The sequence below is a fragment of the Hyperoodon ampullatus genome, assembly GCF_949752795.1.
Source record: "Hyperoodon ampullatus genome assembly, chromosome: 1".
Classification (NCBI taxonomy): Eukaryota; Metazoa; Chordata; class Mammalia; order Artiodactyla; family Ziphiidae; genus Hyperoodon; species Hyperoodon ampullatus.
The window spans coordinates 207,945,565-207,966,903 of NC_136914.1; positions in this window are offsets into that span (position 1 = coordinate 207,945,565).

Consider the following 21,339-nt stretch of genomic DNA (forward strand, 5'->3'; position numbering starts at 1 on the left):
AAGAAAGACATGTAAAAAGTTAAGATCAGGAATGAAATATAAATATCAACAAAATAGAAATTTCAAATATAAAACCTAAAAGAAATTATGGAGATGAAAGGTACAATAACTGAAATGAGGAATTCACTAGAGCGATCCAAAAGCAGATTTGAGCAAGCAGAAAAATTTTAACAATAGGGTGATTTAAATTACCAAGTCTGAGAAGCAAATAGAGAGGTTGACCAAGTGAGCAGAGCCTTAGGACCTGTGGGACACCATAGAGTTGGCCAACACCCACATTGTGGGCATCCTAGGAGAAGAGAGTAAAGGGCAGAGGAAATATTTGATGAAATAATGGCTGAGAGCTTCCTGAATTTGATGAAAGGTGAACATCTAAAAAGTTCAACTAACTCCAAGCAGGGTGACCGCAAAGACAGCCACACTAATATACATTAAAATCAAACTACTGAAAGCCAGAAACAGAATCTTGCAAGCAGCAAAGAAGTGACTGTCACATAACAGGATCCCCAGTATCAGATTTCTCATCAGAAACTTTAAAACTCAGAAGACCGTGAGCTAATATATTTAAATTACTTAAAAAAAAACAAAACAAAACCCTATGAATCAATCTTACATGTGACAAGACTGTCCTTTAAAAGTGAGGGAAAAATTATGATACTCCTAGATGAACAAAAGCTGAGGGAGTTTGTTACTGCTAGGTCTGCCCTTCAAGAAATGCTAGAGAGCCCTGCAGGTTGAAATGAAAGGATACCAGTTACTTGAAAACATATGAAGAAATAAAGATTGTGGTTATATATACAGGCAATTATAAAAGCTAGTACTATTGTAATTTTGGTTTGTAAGCCCACATTTGTTTTCTACCTACTTTAAAAGACTAATGCATTCCAAACTCACTTTTTTGGAGACTCACTATGTAAAGATGTAATATCTTGACATCTGGAAGGGGTAGGAATAGAGTTGTAAAGGAGAAGCACTTTGTATGTTACTGAAGTTAAGATGATATTAATTCAAATTAGAATGTTATACTTTTAGGATATTGAATGTGATCCCAATGGTAAGCTCAAAGAAAACAGCTGTAGAATATACAAAAAAGGAAATGAGAAGGGAATTAAAATATTTCCCTGCAAAAAAATAGGACATAAGACAAAGCTATAAGGAATATAGAAAACACACAGCAAAGTTACAATAACAAGTCCTTTATCAATTACTTAAATGTAAATAGATTAAATATTCCAATCAAAGACAGATTGGAACAAGGGATTTAAAAAAATGATGAAACTATATGCTTTCATATTAAGTCACTTTAGACCCAAAAACCACAAATAGGTTGAGACCTAAAACTACACAAACCTTTGACAAAAATATAAGACAAAAGCTTCACAACATTGGATTTGGCAAGATTTCTTGGATATGATACCAAAGGTAAAGGCAACAAAAGAAAATAGAGAAATTGGACTTCATGAAATTAAAGTACTGAAAGACACAATCTACAGAGTAAAAAAAACCCCAAAAAACCACCAAGTAGAAGATATTTTCAAATATCATATCTGATAAGGGTTTAATATTCAGAATATTTAGAGAATTCCTAAAGCTCAACAACAAAAAGCAACCTGATTGAAAATGGGTAAAGGGCTCAAAAGGACATCTCTCCAAAGATTTACAAGTTGCCACTAAGCACATGAAAAGATGTTCATCACTAATCATTAGGGAAGTGAAAACCAAAAACTACAATGATAAACCAGTCCATTCCCATTAAGATGCCTCCAATCCAAATAAATAAATAAATAAATAAATAACGTTGGCAAGGATGTGGAGAAACTGGAACCCTTGTGTACTGTTCGTGGGAATGTAAAATGATACGGTTCCTATGCAAAAGAGTATGGTGGTTCCAAAAATTTAAAAATAGATATATTATCCAGCAGTTCCTCTTCTGAGTATATACCCAAAAGAATTGAAAGCAGAGTTTTGAAGAGAGATTTGTTCATAGCAGCATCATTTGCGATAGCTAAAATGTGAAGCAGCTGAAGTGTCAAATACATGAATGAATAATCAAAATGTGGTATATATGTACGATGGCATACTATGCAGTCTTAGGAAGGAAACCCTGACATGCTACACTACAAAGGAAACTTACTCTGACATGCTACACTACAAAGGAAACTTGGGGACATTTAAGTGAGATAAGCCAGTCACAAAAAGACAAATATTGTATGACTTCACTTGTAGGAGGTATTTAAAGTAGTCAAAACCATGGTGATGGAAAGTCGAACGGTACTTGCCAGGGGCTGGGTGAAAAGTGGAATGAGTAGTTACTGTCTAATGGCTATAGAGTTTCAGTTTTGCAAGGTGAAAAGAGTTTTGAAGATGGAAGGTGGTAGTAGTTGCATAACAATATGAATGTACTTAATACCACTGAACTGAATACTTAAAAATGGTTAAGAGTGTAAATTTTGTGTATTTTACCACAATAAAAATTGAAAGAAAAAAATCACATCTAATTCTACTACACACAGCACTTTGAACACAAAAACACTTTGAACACTGCCTGTGTACCTGCCTCAGCCAATTTTAAGCATTTTGGGAAAGATTTTTAATCATCTTGTATCATTTTAAGTTAATAACTTGTTAATTCAATAGAAACTTATTAAATCCCTTCTAATATGCTTGGCACTGTGATAAGTCTAATTTATTTTCCTAAATATTCATAACGCTTTAGATTTTAAAATTTGCTAAATTTGTAATGATGCCATGAATTTTGCTTTATTTAATAATGTGTTTTACATTATTGTAGTTTACTCTTTTGGTAGTTGCTTCTGTGTAACTTGTCTGTTCAAGGACAATATTTATCAGTGTATTATCTCTGTTCAATAGATTTTCCATCTTTGCCCTCATTTTTATCATTTTTTTCCTGTACTGAAGAAGCTAAAAATGTATCTAGTTTTTATTAATTTTCTACAGTTTAAATGCTGTTCCAATGCTAATTGTTTCCCAGTCTTTTGTTACTTCACTTATATGCTTTTATTTGTCATTTATCCTCTTACCCTGTTTCTCTTTTCCCTTTTTGGATTTATTTTTCAGCCATGTATACTTCTAACTCCTGAAACTCCTTTGAGATGGTAATATTTTAGTAGTCTTTCCAATACTGTTCTTTGTCACGGTCTGCATTTTCACCCATTGAACCTAAGTTCTTTGTATTTTCTCTTTTTGTATAAGTGAGAATTTTTATAAAGAGGCATATGTATGACTTTTCTTGTTTGTTCCATTTCTGTTGCTGTAATAATCAAATTCCTTAACAGGAATTTGTTAAGGGAAGATTCATGTGCATAATTTCTTCTGATTCCTACTTCACAAGCGATAAAACTGAGGTACTAAGAAACTTGCCCAAGGAAACACAGCTAGTAAATAGTAAGCACTTAGGCACTTAGGTTAGCACTTAGGTTAAACCCAGGCATTGTTTTCAGAGTCCATGACATGTTCCACTGTGTCAAATACTTTTTCTTTTCCTATTTATTGACAAATACTATAAACAGAGAAAGGCACATACACCATAAGTTTACAGCTTAATGGATATTTACAGACACAACACCCTCTATATAACCAGCCCCTAAAATATGACCAGTTGCCCAGAAGCTTGCTTTTTCTTTTTTTTTCTCTTCCAGTCTCTACAAGCCCCTGTGGTTTACAAGGGTCCTACTTTTTTTTTTTTTTTTTTTTTTTTCGGTACGCGGGCCTCTCACTGTTGCGGCCTCTCCCGTTGCGGAGCCCAGGCTCCGGCCGCGCAGGCTCAGCGGCCATGGCTCACGGGCCCAGCCGCTCCGCAGCATATGGGATCCTCCCCGACCGGGGCACAAACCCGTGTCCCCTGCATCGCCAGGCGGACTCTCAACCACTGCGCCACCAGGGAAGCCCACAAAGGTCCTACTTTTTAACAATAAATGTCTGTTTTTTTACTTTATAAAAATGGAAAATGCATTATCTACTTTGCCTTCTTTCTTTCTTAAAAGATATTTATCATACTCATCTAGTAATTCTGTTGATATGAAATAATGCCATTGTGAGAATATCCTCCAATTTTTCAATTCTAATGTTGATGGGAATAGTTGCTTTTTTCTATAAAAAATATTGCTATATTCTGATATTTGCATTTTGCTTAATATTTCTGGTATGTATAAGTCTGGGCTTGCTGGGCCATAGCATGTGCTCTATTAGATTATCCTGAATAGTGTAATGGATGTGCCAGCTTAACTCACCAGCAGTGTATGTTAGGGCTCTGATTTATTCATAGCATCAATAATATTTCACAGCAAATCGTTCGTGTTTATCTTTATTTAAACCATTCACATTTTAATTTATACTTCCATGATGTCTAAAGTTGAGTATCTCTTCATAAATTTATTGGCTGTTTTGGTATACATTTTGTAAAGTGAGAAGGCTTTTGTCCATTTTTCTGTTGGGTTGTGTGACTTTTTCTTATTGATTGGTAGATGTTGTTCATATATGATAAATTACAGTGCTTTTGTCACATATATTACTGTCAGTATATTCTGCCAGTAGTTTGCCTTTTATCACTTATTAATGTCCTGTGAGGAACATAACTTTTTGTTTTAGTATGTTTGGTATGTTTGCTTTCTTGTTACAGTTTTTGTATCCTGTTAAGGATCTTTACTCACTCTACAGTCAAAATGATGTCTTCTGTTTTTTTGTTGCTCAAAAAGATTTTTTTTTTTTTTTTTTACTATTTTTCATATTTAGATCTGACATCAATTTGGAACTTACTTTTAAGTGAAATTAATGTCTCTCTCTCTATATATATTTTAATCTAATTTATCTAGTTTAGATGACCATTTTTTTCTCACCTTACTACAGTGACACCAGGTGAATTTATAGGTGAGAGGACTTTCTAGGATCTGTATCCTTGGTTGTATATCTAACCTTTATATTAAGATCATGACATGCTACCACAACTTGAAGTAAATAATGCTATTTGGTACTGTACATTTGCTAGTTTTCTTCAACATTGCCTCTGGTGATCTTGGGTCCTTGAATTTCCATTTGAATTTTATAATTAACTCATCAATTTCCACAATCACTAACACACTAAAACTGCTGCGACTTTAATTGGGGTGCCTTGAATTTACAGATTGATTTGGGGACAATGTTAATTGGTACATAATTGAGTGTTCCAAACCATGAATCTTTGGTATCTCTTCTTTGACTTCATTCTTCTAGAGTTTTGTCATTAATATTTTTAGTTTTAAGTAGAGAAGCTTCACATAAATTTTGTAATTTATGTGTATGTTAATTCTAGATGTTTGATTCTGAATGTTTTCTTTACAACTTAACGCTATTGTAAATGGTATCATTTACAATTTCTTCTAGTTGTGTGGGTAAAATAAAATGGTGGAATATTTAACCATGTATTCTGTGACTTTGCTACATAGACCAATTAACATTAATGTTTTACGTTGAATATTAGTTTGCATTTCCTAGATAAGCAGACTTGTCTTCTATAAAGTATAATTTTATTCTTTTCAACTTCACAGGATCTTTGTTCATTGTTTTATTTTATTTGCTAGGACTCCTAGCATAATATTAAGGTTGTGATTTTTGACTTAAAAACACACAACATGAGAGTAGTGGGTTTAAGTTTTATTCAGCGTCTCACTGAGGATTAGAGCCTGTGAGACAGCCTTTCAGTAGCTCTGAGTAAACTTCTCTGAAGAGGTAGGAGAAGAGCCAGTATATATACGAGTTTTTGACTAAGAAATACGTGTACTCAAGCACACATCTCGGTAAAATATTACTGCAAATAACAAAGAACAGATACCCCACGCTAATGATTTTAGTCCTTTTCTGCATATGGGAAGATGCGAGAATTGGGGGTCACATGGAAATGCTTCCTGAGAGATACATTTTAAGTTATCTAGAGGTCTGTTTATCCAAAGCACAGGATGCTTCATCCTGTTTTTACTTTTCATCCTGAATTCCAATCTGTCCACACTGTGGGTGGGTGACTGCAGTAGGTTGCTACTTAACTCTTGTATAACTGGATTATGAGGGATGGTCTTTGTTCTGTTTTTTCTTTTTCTTTTTTTTTTAACATCTTTATTGGAGTATAATTGCTTTACAATGGTGTGTTAGTTTCTGCTTTATAACAAAGTGAATCAGTTACACATACATATGTTCCCATATCTCTTCCCTCTTGTGTCTCCCTCCCTCCCACCCTCCCTATCCCACCCCTCTAGGTGGTCACAAAGCACCGAGCTGATCTCCCTGTGCTATGCTGCTGCTTCCCATTAGCTATCTATTTTATGTTTGGTAGTGTATATATGTCCATGTCACTCTCTCACTTTGTCACAGCTTACACTTCCCCCTCCCCATATCCTCAAGTCCATTCTCTAGTAGGTCTGTGTCTTTATTCCCGTCTTGCCCCTAGATTCTTCATGACCATTTTTTTCTACTTAGATTCCATATATATATGTTAGCATATAGTATTTGTTTTTTTCTTTCTGATTTACTTCACTCTGTATGACACTCTAGGTCAATCCACCTCACTACAAATAACTCAACTCTGTTTCTTTCTATGCCTGAGTTATATCCCATTGTATATATGTGCCACATCTTCTTTATCCATTCCTCTGTTGATGGACCCTTAGGTTGCTTCCATGTCCTGGCTATTGTAAATAGAATTGCAGTGAACATTGTGGTACATGACTCTTTTTGAATTATGGTTTTCTCAGGGGCTATCCCCAGTAGTGGGATTGCTGGGTCATATGGTAGTTCTATTTTTAGTTTTTTAAGGAACCTCCATACTGTTCTCCATAGTGGCTGTATCAATTTACATTCCCACTAACAGTGCAAGAGGGTTCCCTTATTTCCACACCCTCTCCAGCATTTATTTATTGTTGATTTTTTGATGATGGCCATTCTGACTGGTGTGAGATGATATCTCATTGTAGTTTTGATTTGCATTTCTCTAATGATTAATGATGTTGAGCATTTCTTCATGTGTTTGTTGGCCATCTGTATATCTTCTTTGGAGAAATGTCTATTTAGGTCTTCTGACCATTCTTTGATTGGGTTGTTTCTTTGATATTGAACTGCACGGGCTGCTTGTAAATTTTGGAGATTAATCCTTTGTCAGTTGCTTCATTTGAAAATATTTTCTCCCATTCTGAGGGTTGTCTTTTGGTCTTGTTTATGGTTTCCTTTGCTGTGCAAAAGCTTTTAAGTTTCATTAGGTCCCATTTGTTTATTTTTGTTTTTATTTCCATTTCTCTAGGAGGTGGGTCAAAAAGGATCTTGCTGTGATTTATGTCATAGATTATTCTGCCTATGTTTTCTTCTAAGAGTTTGATAGTGTCTGGCCTTACATTTAGGTCTTTAATCCATTTTGAGTTTATTTTTGTGTATGGTGTTAGGGAGTGTCCTAATTTCATTCTTTTACATGTAGCTGTCCAGTTTTCCCAGCACCACTTATTGAAGAGGCTGTCTTTTCTCTACTGTATATTCTTGCCTCCTTTATCAAAGATAAGGTGACCCTATGTGCGTGGGTTTCTCTCTGGGCTTTCTATCCTGTTCCACTGATCTATATTTCAGTTTTTGTGCCAGTGCTATACTGTCTTGATTACTGTAGCTTTGTAGTATAGTCTGAAGTCAAGGAACCAGATTCCTCCAGCTTCATTTTTCTTTCTCAAGATTGCTTTTGTTATTTGGGGTATTTTGTGTTTCCATACAAATTGTGAAATTTTTTGATCTAGTTCTGTGAAAAATGCCAGCGGTAGTTTTATAGGGATTGCATTGAACCTGTAGATTGCTTTGGGTAGTAGAGTCATTTTCACAATGTTGATCCTTCCAATCCACGAACATGGTATATCTCTCCATCTATTTGTATCATCTTTAATTTCTTTCATCAGTGTCTTATAATTTTCTGCATACAGGTCTTTTGTCTCCTTAGGTAGGTTTATTCCTAGATATTTTATTCTTTTTGTTGCAGTGGTAAATGGGAGTGTTTTCTTAATTTCACTTTCAGATTTTTCATCATTAGTGTATAGGAATGCCAGAGTTTTCTGTGCATTAATTTTTTTTTTGCGGTTCGTGGGCCTCTTACTGTTGTGGCCTCACCCATTGCAGAGCACAGGCTCCGGACACGCAGGCTCAGTGGCCATGGCTCACGGGCCTAGCTGCTTCGTGGCATGTGGGATCTTCCTGGACCAGGGCACGAAGCTGTGTCCCCTTCATCGGCAGGCGGACTCTCAACCACTGCATCACCAGGGAAGCCCCTGTGCATTAATTTTGTATCCTGCTACTTTACCAAATTCATTGATTAGCTCTAGTAGTTTTCTGGTAACATTTTTAGGATTCTCTATAGTATCATGTCATCTGCAAACAGTGAGAGCATTACTTCTTTTCCGATTTGGATTCCTTTTATTTCTTTTTCTTCTCTGATTGCTGTGGCAAAAACTTCCAAAACTATGTTGAATAATAGTGGTGAGAGTGGGCAACCTTGTCTTGTTCCTGATCTTAGTAGAAATGGTTTCAGTTTTTCACCATTTAGGACAATGTTGGCTGTGGGTTTGTCATATATGGCCTTTCTTATGTTGAGGAACGTTCCCTCTATGCCTACTTTCTGGAGGGGTTTTATCATAAATGGGTGTTGAATTTTGTCAAAACTTTCTCTGCATCTATTGAGATGATCATAAGATTTTTCTCCAATTTGTTAATATGGTGTGTCACGTTGATTGATTTGTGTATATTGAAGAATCCTTGCATCCCTGGAATACACCGCACTTGATCATGTTGTATGGTCCTTTTAATGTGCTGTTGGATTCTGTTTGCTAGCATTGTGTTGAGGATTTTTGCATCTATGTTCATCAGTGATATTGGCCTGTAGTTTTCTTTCTTTGTGATATCTTTGTCTGGTTTTGGTATCAGGGTGATGGTGGCCTCGTAGAATGAGTTTGGGAGTGTTCCTCCCTCTGCTATATTTTGGAAGAGTTTGAGAAGTATAGCTGTTAGCTCTTCTCTAAATGTTTGATAGAATTCACCTATGAAGCCATCTGGTCCTGGACTTCTGTTTCTTGGAAGATTTTTAATCACAGTTTCAATTTCAGTGCTTGTGATTGGTCTGTTCATATTTTCTATTTCTTCCTGGTTAGGTCTTGGCAGGTTGTGCATTTCTAAGAATTGTCCATTTCTGCCAGGTTGTCCATTTTATTGGCATAGTGTTGCTTGTAGTAATCTCTCATGATCTTTTGTATTTCTGCAGTGTCAGTTGTTACTTCTCCTTTTTCATTTCTAATTCTATTGATTTAAGTCTTTTCCCTTTTTTTCTTGATGAGTCTGGCTAATGGTTTATCAATTTAGTTTATCTTCTCAAAGAACCAGCTTTTAGTTTTATTGATCTTTGTTATCGTTTCCTTCATTTCTTTTTCATTTACTTTTGATATGATCTTTATGATTCCTTTCCTTCTGTTAACTTTGGGGTTTTTTTGTTCTTCTTTTTCTAATTGCTTTAGTTGCAAGGTTAGGTTGTTTATTTGAGATGTTTCCTGTTTCTTAAGGTAGGATTGTATTGCTGTACACTTCCTTGTTAGAACTGCTTTTGCTGCACCCCATACGTTTTGGGTCATCCTGTCTCCACTTGCATTTGTTTCTAGGTATTTTTTGACTTCCTCTTTAATTTCTTCAGTGATCACTGCATTATTAAGTAGTGTATTGCTTAGCCTCCATGTGTTTGTATTTTTTACAGATCTTTTCCTGTAATTGATATCTAGTCTCATAGCGTTGTGGTCGGAAAAGATAGTTGATATGATTACAATTTTCTTAAATTTACCAAGGCTTGATTTGTGACCCAAGATATGATCTATCCTGGAGAATGTTCCATGAGCACTTGAGAAAAATGTGTATTCTGTTGTTTTTGGATGGAATATCCTATAAATATCAATTAAGTCCATCTTGTTTAATGTATCATTTAAAGCTTGTGTTTCCTTATTTATTTTCATTTTGGATGATCTGTCCATTGGTGAAAGTGGGGTGTTAAAGTCCCCTACTGTGAATGTGTTACTGTTGATTTCCCATTTTATGGCTGTTAGTATTTGCCTCATGTATTGAGGTGCTCCTATGTTGGGTGCATAAATGTTTACAATTGTTATATCTTCTTCTTGGATAGATCCCTTGATCATTATGTAGTGTCCTTCTGTGTCTTTTGTAACAGTCTTTATTTTAAAGTCTATTTTGTCTGATATGAGAATTGCTACTCCAGCTTTCTTTTGATTTCCATTTGCATGGAATATCTTTTTCCATCCCCTCACTTTCAGTCTGTATGTGTCCTTAAGTCTGAAGTGGGTCTCTTGTAGACAGCATATACACGGGTCTTGTTTTTGTATCCATTCAGCCAGTCTGTGTCTTTTGGTGGGAGCATTTAATTCATTTACATTTAAGGTAATTATCGATATGTATGTTCCTATTGCCATTTTCTTAGTTGTTTTGGGTTTGTTATTGTAGGTCTTGTCCTTCGCCTAGAGAAGTTCCTTTAGCATTTGTTGTAAAGCTGGTTTGGTGGTGCTGAACTCTCTTAGCTTTTGCTTGTCTGTAAAGGTTTTAATTTCTCCATCAAATCTGCATGAGATCCTTGCTGGGTAGTGTAATCTTGGTTGTAGGCTTTTCTCCTTCATCACTTTAAATATGTCTTGCTACTCCCTTCTGGCTTGCAGAGTTTCTGCTGAAAGGTAAGCTGTTAACCTTATGGGGATTCCCTTGTGTGTTATTTGTTGTTTTTCCCTTGCTGCTTTTAATATGTTTTCTTTGTATTTAATTTTTGATAGTTTGATTAATATGTGTCTTGACATGTTCCTCTTTGGATTTATCCTGTATGCGACTCTCTGTGATTCCTGGACTTGATTAACTATTTCTTTTCCCATATTAGGGAAGTTTTCATCTATAATCTCTTCAAATATTTTCTCAGTCCCTTTCTTTTTCTCTTCTTCTTCTGGGACCCCTATAATTCGAATGTTTGTGCATTTAATGTCCCAGAGGTCTCTGAGACTGTCCTCAGTTCTTTTCATTCTTTCTTCTTTATTCTGCTCTGCAGTAGTTATTTCCACTATTTTATCTTCCAGGTCACTTATCTGTTCTTCTGCCTCAGTTATTCTGCTATTGATCCCTTCTAGAGTATTTTTCATTTCATTTATTATGTTGTTCATCGTTGCTTGTTTCCTCTTTAATTTTTGTAGTTCCTTGTTAAATGTTTCTTGCATTTTCTCTATTCTAGTTCCAAGATTTTGGATCATCTTTACTATCATTATTCTGAATTCTTTTTCAGGTAGACTGCCTATTTCCTCTTCATTTTTTAGGTCTGGTGGGTTTTTACCTTGACCCTTCATCTGCTGTGTGTTTTTCTGTCTTCTCATTTTGCTTATCTTACTGTGTTTGCAGTCTCCTTTTTGCAGGCTGCAAGTTCATAGTTCCCGTTGTTTTTGGTGTCTGTCCCCAATGGCTAAAGTTGGTTCAGTGGGTTGTGTAGGCTTCCTGGTGGAGGGGACTAGTGCCTATGTTCTGGTGTATGAGGCTGGCTCTTGTCTTTCTTGTGGGCAGGTCCACGTCTGCTCGTGTGTTTTGGGTTGTCTGTGGCCTTATTATGATTTTAGGTAGCCTCTCTGCTGATGGGTGGGGTTGTGTTCCTGTTTTGCTAGTTGTTTGGCATAGGGTGTCCAGCACTGTAGCTTGCTGGTCGTTGAGTGAAGCTGGGTCTTGGTGTTGGGATGGAGATCTCTGGGAGATTTTCCCCGTTTGATATTCCGTGGAGGTGGGAGGTCTGTTGTAGACCAGTGTCCTGAAGTTGTCTCTCCCACCTCAGAGGCACAGCACTGTCTCCCGGCTAGAGCACCAAGAGCCTTTCATCCACATGGCTCAGAATAAAAGGGAGGAAAAAGTAGAAAGAAAGAGGACAAAGTAAAATAAAATAAAATAAAGTTATTAAAATAAAAAATAATTAAGAAAAATAATTTTTTTAAAGTAAAAAAAAACACAAAAAACAAAATGGATGGACAGAACCCTAGGAGAAATGGTGAAAGCAAAGCTATACAGACAAAATCTGACACAGAAGCATACACATACACACTCACAAAAAGAGGAAAAGGGGAAAAAATAATCTATCTTGCTCCCAAAGTCCACCTCCTCAATTTGGGATGATTCGTTGTCTCTTCAGGTATTCCATAGTTGCAGGGTACATCAAGTTGATTGTGGAGATTTAATCCACTGCTCCTGAGGCTGCTGGGAGGGATTTCCCTTTCTCTTCTTTGTTCGCACAGCTCCCGGGGCTCAGGTTTGGATATGGACCCACCTCTGCGTGGATGGGGCTAAAGTAGCAGTTGCTTTGGGGGCTCTTGCTCACTCAGGCCGGGTGGAGGGAGGGGTACAGATGCCCGGCGAGCCTGCGGTGGCAGAGGGCGGCATGACGTTGCGCCAGCCTGAGGCACGCTGTGTGTTCTCCTGGGGAAGTTGTCCCTGGGTCACGGGACGCTGGCAGTGGCGGGCTGCACAGGCTCCCGGGAGGGGAGGTGTAGACAGTGACCTGCACTTGCACACAGGCTTCTTGTTGGCGGCACAGCAGCCCCAGCGTCCCATGCCCGTCTCTGGAGCTCCTTTAAGCAGCATTCTTAATCCCCTCTCCTTACGCACCAGGAAACAAAGAGGGAAGAAAAAGTCTCTTGCCTCTTCGGCAGGTCCAGACTTTTTCCCGGACTCCCTCCCGGCTAGCTGTGGCGCATTAGCCCCCTTCAGGCTGTGTTCACACCGCCAACCCCAGTCCTCTCCCTGCACTCCGACCGAAGCCCGAGCCTCATCTCCCAGCCCCGCCCGCCCCGGCGGGTGAGCAGTCAAGCCTCTCGGCTGGTGAGTGCTGGTCGGCACCGACCCTCTGTTGGGAATCTCCCCGCTTTGCCCTCCGCACCCCTGTTGCTGCGCTCTCCTCCGTGGCTCCGAAGCTTTCCCCCTGCCACCCACAGTCTCCGCGCGTGAAGGGCCTTCCTAGTGTGTAGAAACCTTTCCTCCTTCACAGCTCCCTCCCGCTGGTGCAGGTCCCGCCCCTATCCTTTTGTCTCTGTTTTTTCTTTTTTCTTTTGCCCTACCCAGGTACATGGGGAGTTTCTTGCCTTTTGGGAGGTCTGAGGTGTTCTGCCAGCGTTCAGTAGGTGTTCTATAGGAGCAGTTCCACGTGTAGATGTATTTCTGATGTATGTGTGGGGAGGAAGTTGATCTCCGTGTCTTCTCTTCCGCCATCTTCCTCAACTCCTTCCAAGTGTATTATATGTAATGCCATGGTGTATGAGATGATTTTAGTTAGGTGGTACAATAATATACTTTGATGTGATATTTTAATTTCAATAGTTGAGCTTATTTTAATACATAATTTTAGTTAATATTTAGATGGTATCTTTTTTTCTGTTTCTTTTGTCTTTTGTGATACTACACATACATACTCAGTGATGTTGTGGGGAAAGAGGATCCGTTTGTTTCTTTTTGGCCGTGCTGCACGGCTTGCAGGATCTTAGTTCTCCAACCAGGGATCGAACCTGGGCCATGGCAGTGAGTCCTAACCACTGGAACACCAGGGAATTACTGAAAGAGGACCATTTTTAAAAGTACATTTAAAATTTTGAAAAATGTATTCTAACATGAAAGTATCTGTGAGTCACTTGCTTTTCAGCAGACTAAAATCATTATATCAGTATCTGTCAAAGTGGGAAAATAATTTACATATTTCCTTTCTGAAAAAAAAAGTTGGATACATCTCATGGAATCAGGGCTGAAGGAATGAGCTGGAGGCTTTGGCTGGAGCCTGGGACTGCCAGAAATGTGGACACAGATTTATAATTCACAGATTTGCTTCTTTGTTCCCAATCCCCATAACGAACAAGCTCAGTTTTTTTTAAAGTAGGTTCTACAATTCTTTTTGAGTCCTTGATTTGATTTAGACATATATTGATGGAGATATAAATATGTTATCACTCTTTCCCTTGAGCTTATCATGTGGTTGGAGAGAGAGGTTGACTAGTTCTTTGAACAGTAGGAGAGTAAGAATAGTTGAATTAAGTTTAATTACATTTCTAGGGCCAGTCTTTGAGACTCTGTCCCTCAATGAGGTGGAATTCATTGGCTTAGTTGCTCAGTAAAAGAATGTGAACCTGGTGTGCTATAAATCCCAGCCATCTTGTTGAAATATCATAGATGTGTTTCTGTTCCCACAAATAACTGTTGGACATAAATGTTTTTTCCCGGTGAGGAATTGTTTCACGTTAAGTCAAGCAGGTTTATAGGAATCATTTTAGAGGCTTATAGTCTAGTTTATCCATTGTCAGTCTGTTTTTTGTTCCTGTGATTGTCCTGTGTCCTTGTGAAATGAGGGATTCATTTATTCAAGTTAGATTAAATAATTGAAAGAGTAAAAATGGATAACTATTGCTTAATTGCTTTGTTTCCTCTTACATCTTGTTTTTTCACAGTCATCTTCTATGATAGGATCACAGAGAAGAATCTAGGGTTGGAAATGGGTCGTGATATGAAAGCCAGTGAGAGACAGAGAGCAAGAACAGGTGTATAACTAAGGAAGGAAAACAGAGTGTGACTGATTGTGAGTGCTTTGACAGGTGGACCAGAGCCATGCCTTTTAATGTGAAGTTAGCACTGTGGCTAATGGAAAACCTAATTAAGAGTTGAGTTTAACCAATTATGTGGAAACTACCGCTTAGTCACTGCAAGACTGGACGTCTATTATTTATAGTAACAGCTTCAACCCAAAATATTTGGGTCATTTAGATAATTATATGAATTTTTGTTCACATATAAATTATATCAAAATGCCAAAATATCCTTTCTGTTGCAGGGATCATGAATGCAGATGTTGTAAGTGATGGTACAGCATGCAGTGTCCTCAGGTCTCTGCCTCTTAAGTCCCTCCCCTCCACAAAAACAGGAATTGGCTTATAGCTCTAGTCTACTTTGTCCAAAACACAGTTCTATTTTACTTTGACTTGAAGCTACAAGTGCCTACCAGATGGTTTTAGGTGCAGCATCTTCCAAGAATCAAATTATCCATTGAAGCCAAGGAGTGTGGGTCAGGGGCTGGCTGAGTTCATTTCTACTACACTGGACCACCCAGTGCAGTTAACAGTTAATTTCACTTTGTTCTTTCTTCAACAGAGGCTTATTTTGACTTAAAAACAAATTTTATCTTTTTTTTTTTTTTGAGAGAGAGTTGGCATACATTATTGTGTTTTTTGGGGACTCTCCCACCCCAGTCTACAGAAGGCAACGTGGAGGCAAAAAATCAGAACTCACTCTGCTTTCTTAAGTAGAGCATTACTATCATAAAACAAGTTTGTAGGAATCAGTAAGATTATATGAAGGGCAGTAAAGCAGTTTATTAGTGTAGAGTCAGGCTTATCCATTTTATGAGTTGTATATTATTAATTATTAAAGGGTAAGACATTTGCAGAAAATGTAAAGGCATTCTGTTAAGGTCAAGGTGATTAAGATTCAAGTTTAAACATCTTCATCTTCTGTCTTGATACTAGAACTCTAGTCCTTGATGAGGGATGAGGTGAAGGACTCTTTGCTGTACAGTATCTAGACCAGATTGCAAAAAAAACCTTTGTTCTTCTTTCAAACTCTTAATTATAGACTCCACTTTCTGAGGTATCTTCATTCATACCCTCTTAACTGGCATACATTGCTCAGATTCTGACGTGTTCTAGACTGAATGGGAGAAATCTGGAACCACAAGTCAGGAGATCTGGCCTCAGGTCTTATCTGCTATTTACCAGCTCTATGACCTGTCATTAGTAACATCTTCTGTGACCTCCTCTCTTCCCATCTGTGGAAAGAAAATGACTATATACTACTATCCACTTTCTTAGGAAGTTGCAAGGGTGTCATAAGATATGGGAGCAACTAGCACCTGGGGATTTCTGGCCCACACAGTGTTCATAGGTTGAATCTCTATGTAATGTATTTTCTTCAAAAGAGTACTTTCAGGCAGTGTCTCCAAGTAATAAGGGTCTCGTTTTTGCAAATAGGGCAAACCTATGCTTATCAACTCATTTCTGAACTGTATGTGTGAACTAGTACTTTAGAGAACTTAGGCTTTGTGTCTGGGGTATTGCTTTTATTCCGAGGAAGGAGCACTAGACCAGATTCAGGAGAATAGGGTTTTATTCTGACTCCACTTCAGATTAGCAGAGTGAATTTGAGCAAATTAGATAAGCTTTTCAGCATTGATTCCTTATTTGTCAAATAACCACATAACCATGTAGTATGGTTGCACTCTGAGTGAGACCTCTTGAGTTGAATCTTAGCTCTGTTGCATGCTATGGAAACTTAGACAAGGACTTAAGCTCCGTGTGCCTCAGTTTCCTTCTCTGTAAAGTGAGCGTAATAGTCATACCTACCTCACATTAGTTTATCCAAGGCAAAATCTTCAATTGCTTTTTTTTTTTTTTTTTTTGCGGTACGCGGGCCTCTCACTGCTGTGGCCTCTCCCGTTGTGGAGCACAGGCTCCGGACGTGCAGGCCCAGCGGCCATGGCTCACGGGCCCAGCCGCTCCGCAGCACGTGGGATCTTCCCGGACTGGGGCACGAACCCGCATCCCCTGTATCGGCAGGCGGGCTCTCAACCACTGTGCCACCAGGGAAGCCCTTCAATTGCTTTTATGGGGTTGTATAGAAAATAGCTGTCTCTTTACCAAGTCCTCTTTTAGAAGATTTAGGGAAATCTGTCTGATAGTGTTTTTTTTTTTCCCTGATTATCTGTGGTAGAGCAAAATACTTGAAAACACTTTATGAATACTATATATGCTGAGGATGGACTGCTAGGAAGAAAATAAACAGGAGAAAATGGGAAAAGAGAAGGAAGGAGGAGCAGAATGAGAAATGGAGGGAAAGAGGAGGAGATGATGATGATGAGGGAGTAGATCCATCCCCTGATAAGCAGCTGTGTCCTTGTGGATTTTTTGGCAGGAATATTGCACATGTGTCTTCAGGGTCCATACAACTATGGGTGCAGAAGACTTCTCCCCAGCTGGAACCAAAGGTATGTGGTTCTTCTTACACCAGGATTATTTTCCAGTTCATGGAATGCTATCTCTTATGATTTGGAGTGGAAGCAGGTTCTTTCCCTCCTTGTGTCTGCCCCCAGTCGGCTTCAAATCAGCCAGGTCACGGGGAGGTGCTGCATGGTGTGACTGAACTGAGATGACCTTTTAGGGATTTAGGATTGGGATGTGGCCTCAGTAGTGAATTCTTAGAAATTATGATGTTGGATGAAACATGAGGTCATGGCCCTGGAGAGAGAAAAAAAATCAGAGATGGAGTCCAAGGGATTGATGGATGCTGCTGCCAGTCCTCTGTGACTTTCTTCAATACTAGGTAAGTGCCATCTCTCAATCTTTGCTGGGTTTTACTTTGTGGACCTCTTGGCGTTGGGAATGTAGACTTTTGCTTGAATGCTGGCAGATGGAGCGTTGGGCTGAAAGTCAATAAGGTTTTGGCTGGTCCAGGTTTTGCCACTAATGACAGTAATGGGAGGAGTCATGACTATCTTATTGCTTATAATAATGGCGATTAAATCACAACTTCATTACTCTAGGGCCTTAGATCTGAGAGAGTAGAAGTAAAAAGATAGGTGTGTAACACAGCCATCTCTGATCTCTCCACTTGCTAGCATCTGGTCAAGGGAGCCTATAGCTTATAACAACACCATTTTGTCTGGAGAGAGTGCCGCCTCAGGACGTAGCTGATCCTATATTTGGGGAGCTCTGATTGTTATAAAGGCAGAACACATGGTTAATTCTAAAAGATAAAAAAATGCTTCTGGAGGTTTAGTCCTGAACAGGTCTCAGGAACCAACAACAAAGATCGCCCAGAGCTCAGGCGTGCCTGTGTCTGACCTGTGCTTTCTCTTCAGCACAAGTATGTATTCGTCCTGGTCCTGGTGCAGCGATCCCTTACAAATATTGCTCGTGTTTTCCTGGTAACGCAGGAGCAACGCCTGTGGATAATGAGCTGTTAGTCACATACATCATGTGCCTCTATAACTGGTGAAACACCCTCTGTTAGTTCCTATTTACACCTGCCCTCTGTTTTAGACTGAAGGGAGTTCATCTCTGGCAAAGTGGAGTTTTGGGTAGTTAATTGTGGTAAAGAGCCATATAACCTGCTTCTTCTTAATACTTTATGTGTTTTCAAAACCAGAAAATTCTGATGTTTGAATCTCTGACTTTGGTTTTAATACAGAACACAATAAGACAGGTGGATTCTCTGTGGAGAGTGGTTAGAGGAAAGTTATGAGGATGCAGGGTTGTGATGGAAAGGGAGGTATGGTTCTCCACACCATTATCCTTTTTTTTTTTTTTAATTTAGAAGATCCAGCAAATCATTTAAAAGTAATAGGTTTCATTATTAGGCCATCATCTAGAGAGATTCTTTCTCCCCCAGCCATTATGGAGCTCTTAAATTTTGCAGCTGGGAGTGGTAAGTGGTGAGATGCAGAAGAGCAGATGCCTGTGGGCAGCTCCGCTGAGACATATGTAGCAAAAATAGCAACATGTGACTTTGTACAGAAAGCCTGGTGGATACTGAGGCCTCCTGACACTGTATATAAGAGAGTCTTAATCTTCCTGTGTTCCTTGAAACATTTAGGAACTGAGAAGTAGAGCCTTACCTAGCATGCCAGGTCTCCCGTGGACAAGGAGAGAGGTGGTACGGGTACTCTCCCAAGGCCACGGTGGTCACACAGGGGAAGTCAAGACCTTCCAAACAAAAGTCTTGATGTCTTATCCTGGTCTGTGTGCAAGTGTCCAGGGTGCCAGATGAGGGGGTCCCAGGGATCTGAAACAGGGCTTGAAGGATCACAAAGGTGCTTCGCCAAGTCATGGGTCACAACTGGGAGAGACATACATAGCACAAGGCAGACAACCTGAATCCCAAGTCAGGCAGAAGCAGCCATATGAACACTAATTCCAAAGGACAGAGCTAGGCAGGTGGTTAAAATTCTGGGAAAAACTCAAATGTCTGGCAGGAACTAAAGGAGCAGAGGCGAGTAAATAGATACTCCGGAGAAATGAAATAAACACAAAATTTCTATTTATATGAGGAAGGCGCTTCATCCCAGGAGTATGTGCACACCTCTTAAAGTGGGGATTTATCCTCAGTCGGGGCCTGATTGGGTCTTCTGAGTAGTAATAAAGATGCCTCTGAGGAATGAGGAGTAAGAGGACACTTCAGTGGTTCTCTCCTGCAGCAGAAATGGCTTGGATTCTCTCAACTGGGAACCCTTTCAGCTTGCCTGGCTCACTGATGGTAGCAGAGCAAGGGCAGCATCTTAGCTCCTTGATGCTTCTGTCATTTCAGTGCCAGGATGGTGTTTTCAGTGTGTCACCTGTGGTGACTTCTCAGTAAAGATGTGGTGGTGAATCCTGGGTCTGCTCTCTGTCCCTCTGCAGTGTCAGTGACCAACAATTAGTGTCTCTCTAGAGATGTACACAGGAAGGAGCTGCAGAAACAGGGCCACCAGGAGGTTATTGGTGCCTCATTAGAGAGACTAAACCTATATCCACATATATTCCAGTTTTTAGATGTGATGCTCTGGGGAAAGCAGGGCACAAGCCAGCACCCTGGCATTGCATATCCTTCTCTCTGGTGCCTGCCTTTTTGTTGTTATTGTTCTGGTTTTCAGATTCTAAGAAGAACCCTTGAACCGCTTTAATATTTTTTTGTACAAATTTGATCTTCTTATTTTAATTGTTGAAGAATAATGCAAAAGTAATCTTGCTGCAGCACAGGCATTCACTGCATGAAGCTGAAAACTCTGGCAGGGACATTCCCCCCACCAGAAGCCAGGGTTTTCTAGCTAATGAAGGCAAAATTATCAGAGTCTTAATAATCAAATTCCAGCTGCTAGAATAGTATTTGAAACATCTTTATCATGAGAATGTATTTATGATTGGCGAATAAAAATATCAAAGCTGTGTGCCTTCCCAGTCATCTTTCTCCCACAGAGCTGTTTGTGTGTCAGGTGAGCTGTTTCCAGGCCTGGAGGCTGGAAGTGCTGGAACAGCTGCTATTGATTGGGCTCTCTGAGGAAGCCTCAGTTGCAGGGGGTTTTCTGGGCAGAGGCCTCGAGAATCCCAGCACTTTGCCTGGATTTATTGTAGCTTCTTTTTTTTTTTTGCATTATAAAAATAATTTTTGACAAATACTTTTTGTAATATATTTTTGTAATGATGGTTACAAGAATTTATTCATGTGTTAAAATTCATATAACTTCCCACCAAAAATATAAATTTTTGACAAAAAATAAAATAACAATTAAAATAAAAAATATTCATGATATAAACAAATGATATGCAAACTTTAATGTGAAAATCTTTAACTTTCATATAGCTTATATATATAGCCTTCCTGATTTTTTTCTGTTAGTGGATAAACATACTGCATGTGAATATATATGTTTAAATTTATATACACACACAAACACACAAATTGGATCATAATATACACATATAACCTAATGTTTCACTTGGTATTATTTTTTAGCCATCTTCCATATTGATAATTATGTCTACCTCATGCTATTTAATGACTATATACAATTCATTTTATAAACTCATTTATTTAACTATCTTCATTAAACCTTAAACTCTGATTTGAATTACTTTAAAACAAAATGAACCAAAACTTACCTTTGGTCATTCACTAAAGCAAAGTTGGCCATGTCTGTCGCTTGCTCCAACTGGAGGCCCAGAAAGTGAAATGAAATAAATCTAGCAGAAGTTCAAAAATCAGGAAATATGGACTAAGCTAATTTTAAACAACATGTTAGCCATACTTTGAAATAATATGCTCAAACTGATTTTCTTCAACCTCTACCTTTTAGGTATTCTTAAAATTTAAAGCAATATTGTTAATCTGAAAAAGCACTATAAAAAATGTCCACAAAATCTGGAAACACAAGGGCAGGGCTGTGTTTATGGACTGCAGGTAAAATGTATTTATCATCAGAGCTATGATGAGTAATGGAAACAATATTGGTTATGCTAATAATAAGAGATTATTAATATTATATAAATACTTAAACATAATCTAGGCAAAATTATTTTCCTTTTTTTTCTTTTTCCAAGAATCCTTGATTTCAACTTGATGTCTAGGTGAAAGGAAGGTTCAGAGCTAGTTCTCAGTTATATTTGTAACCAGGACAAGGAAGAATGGAAATGATACTTCAGACTTGCAGGATATATTTGATTCACTAGAGATCAGTTGTTAGATGCCTTTGGCTTATAATTG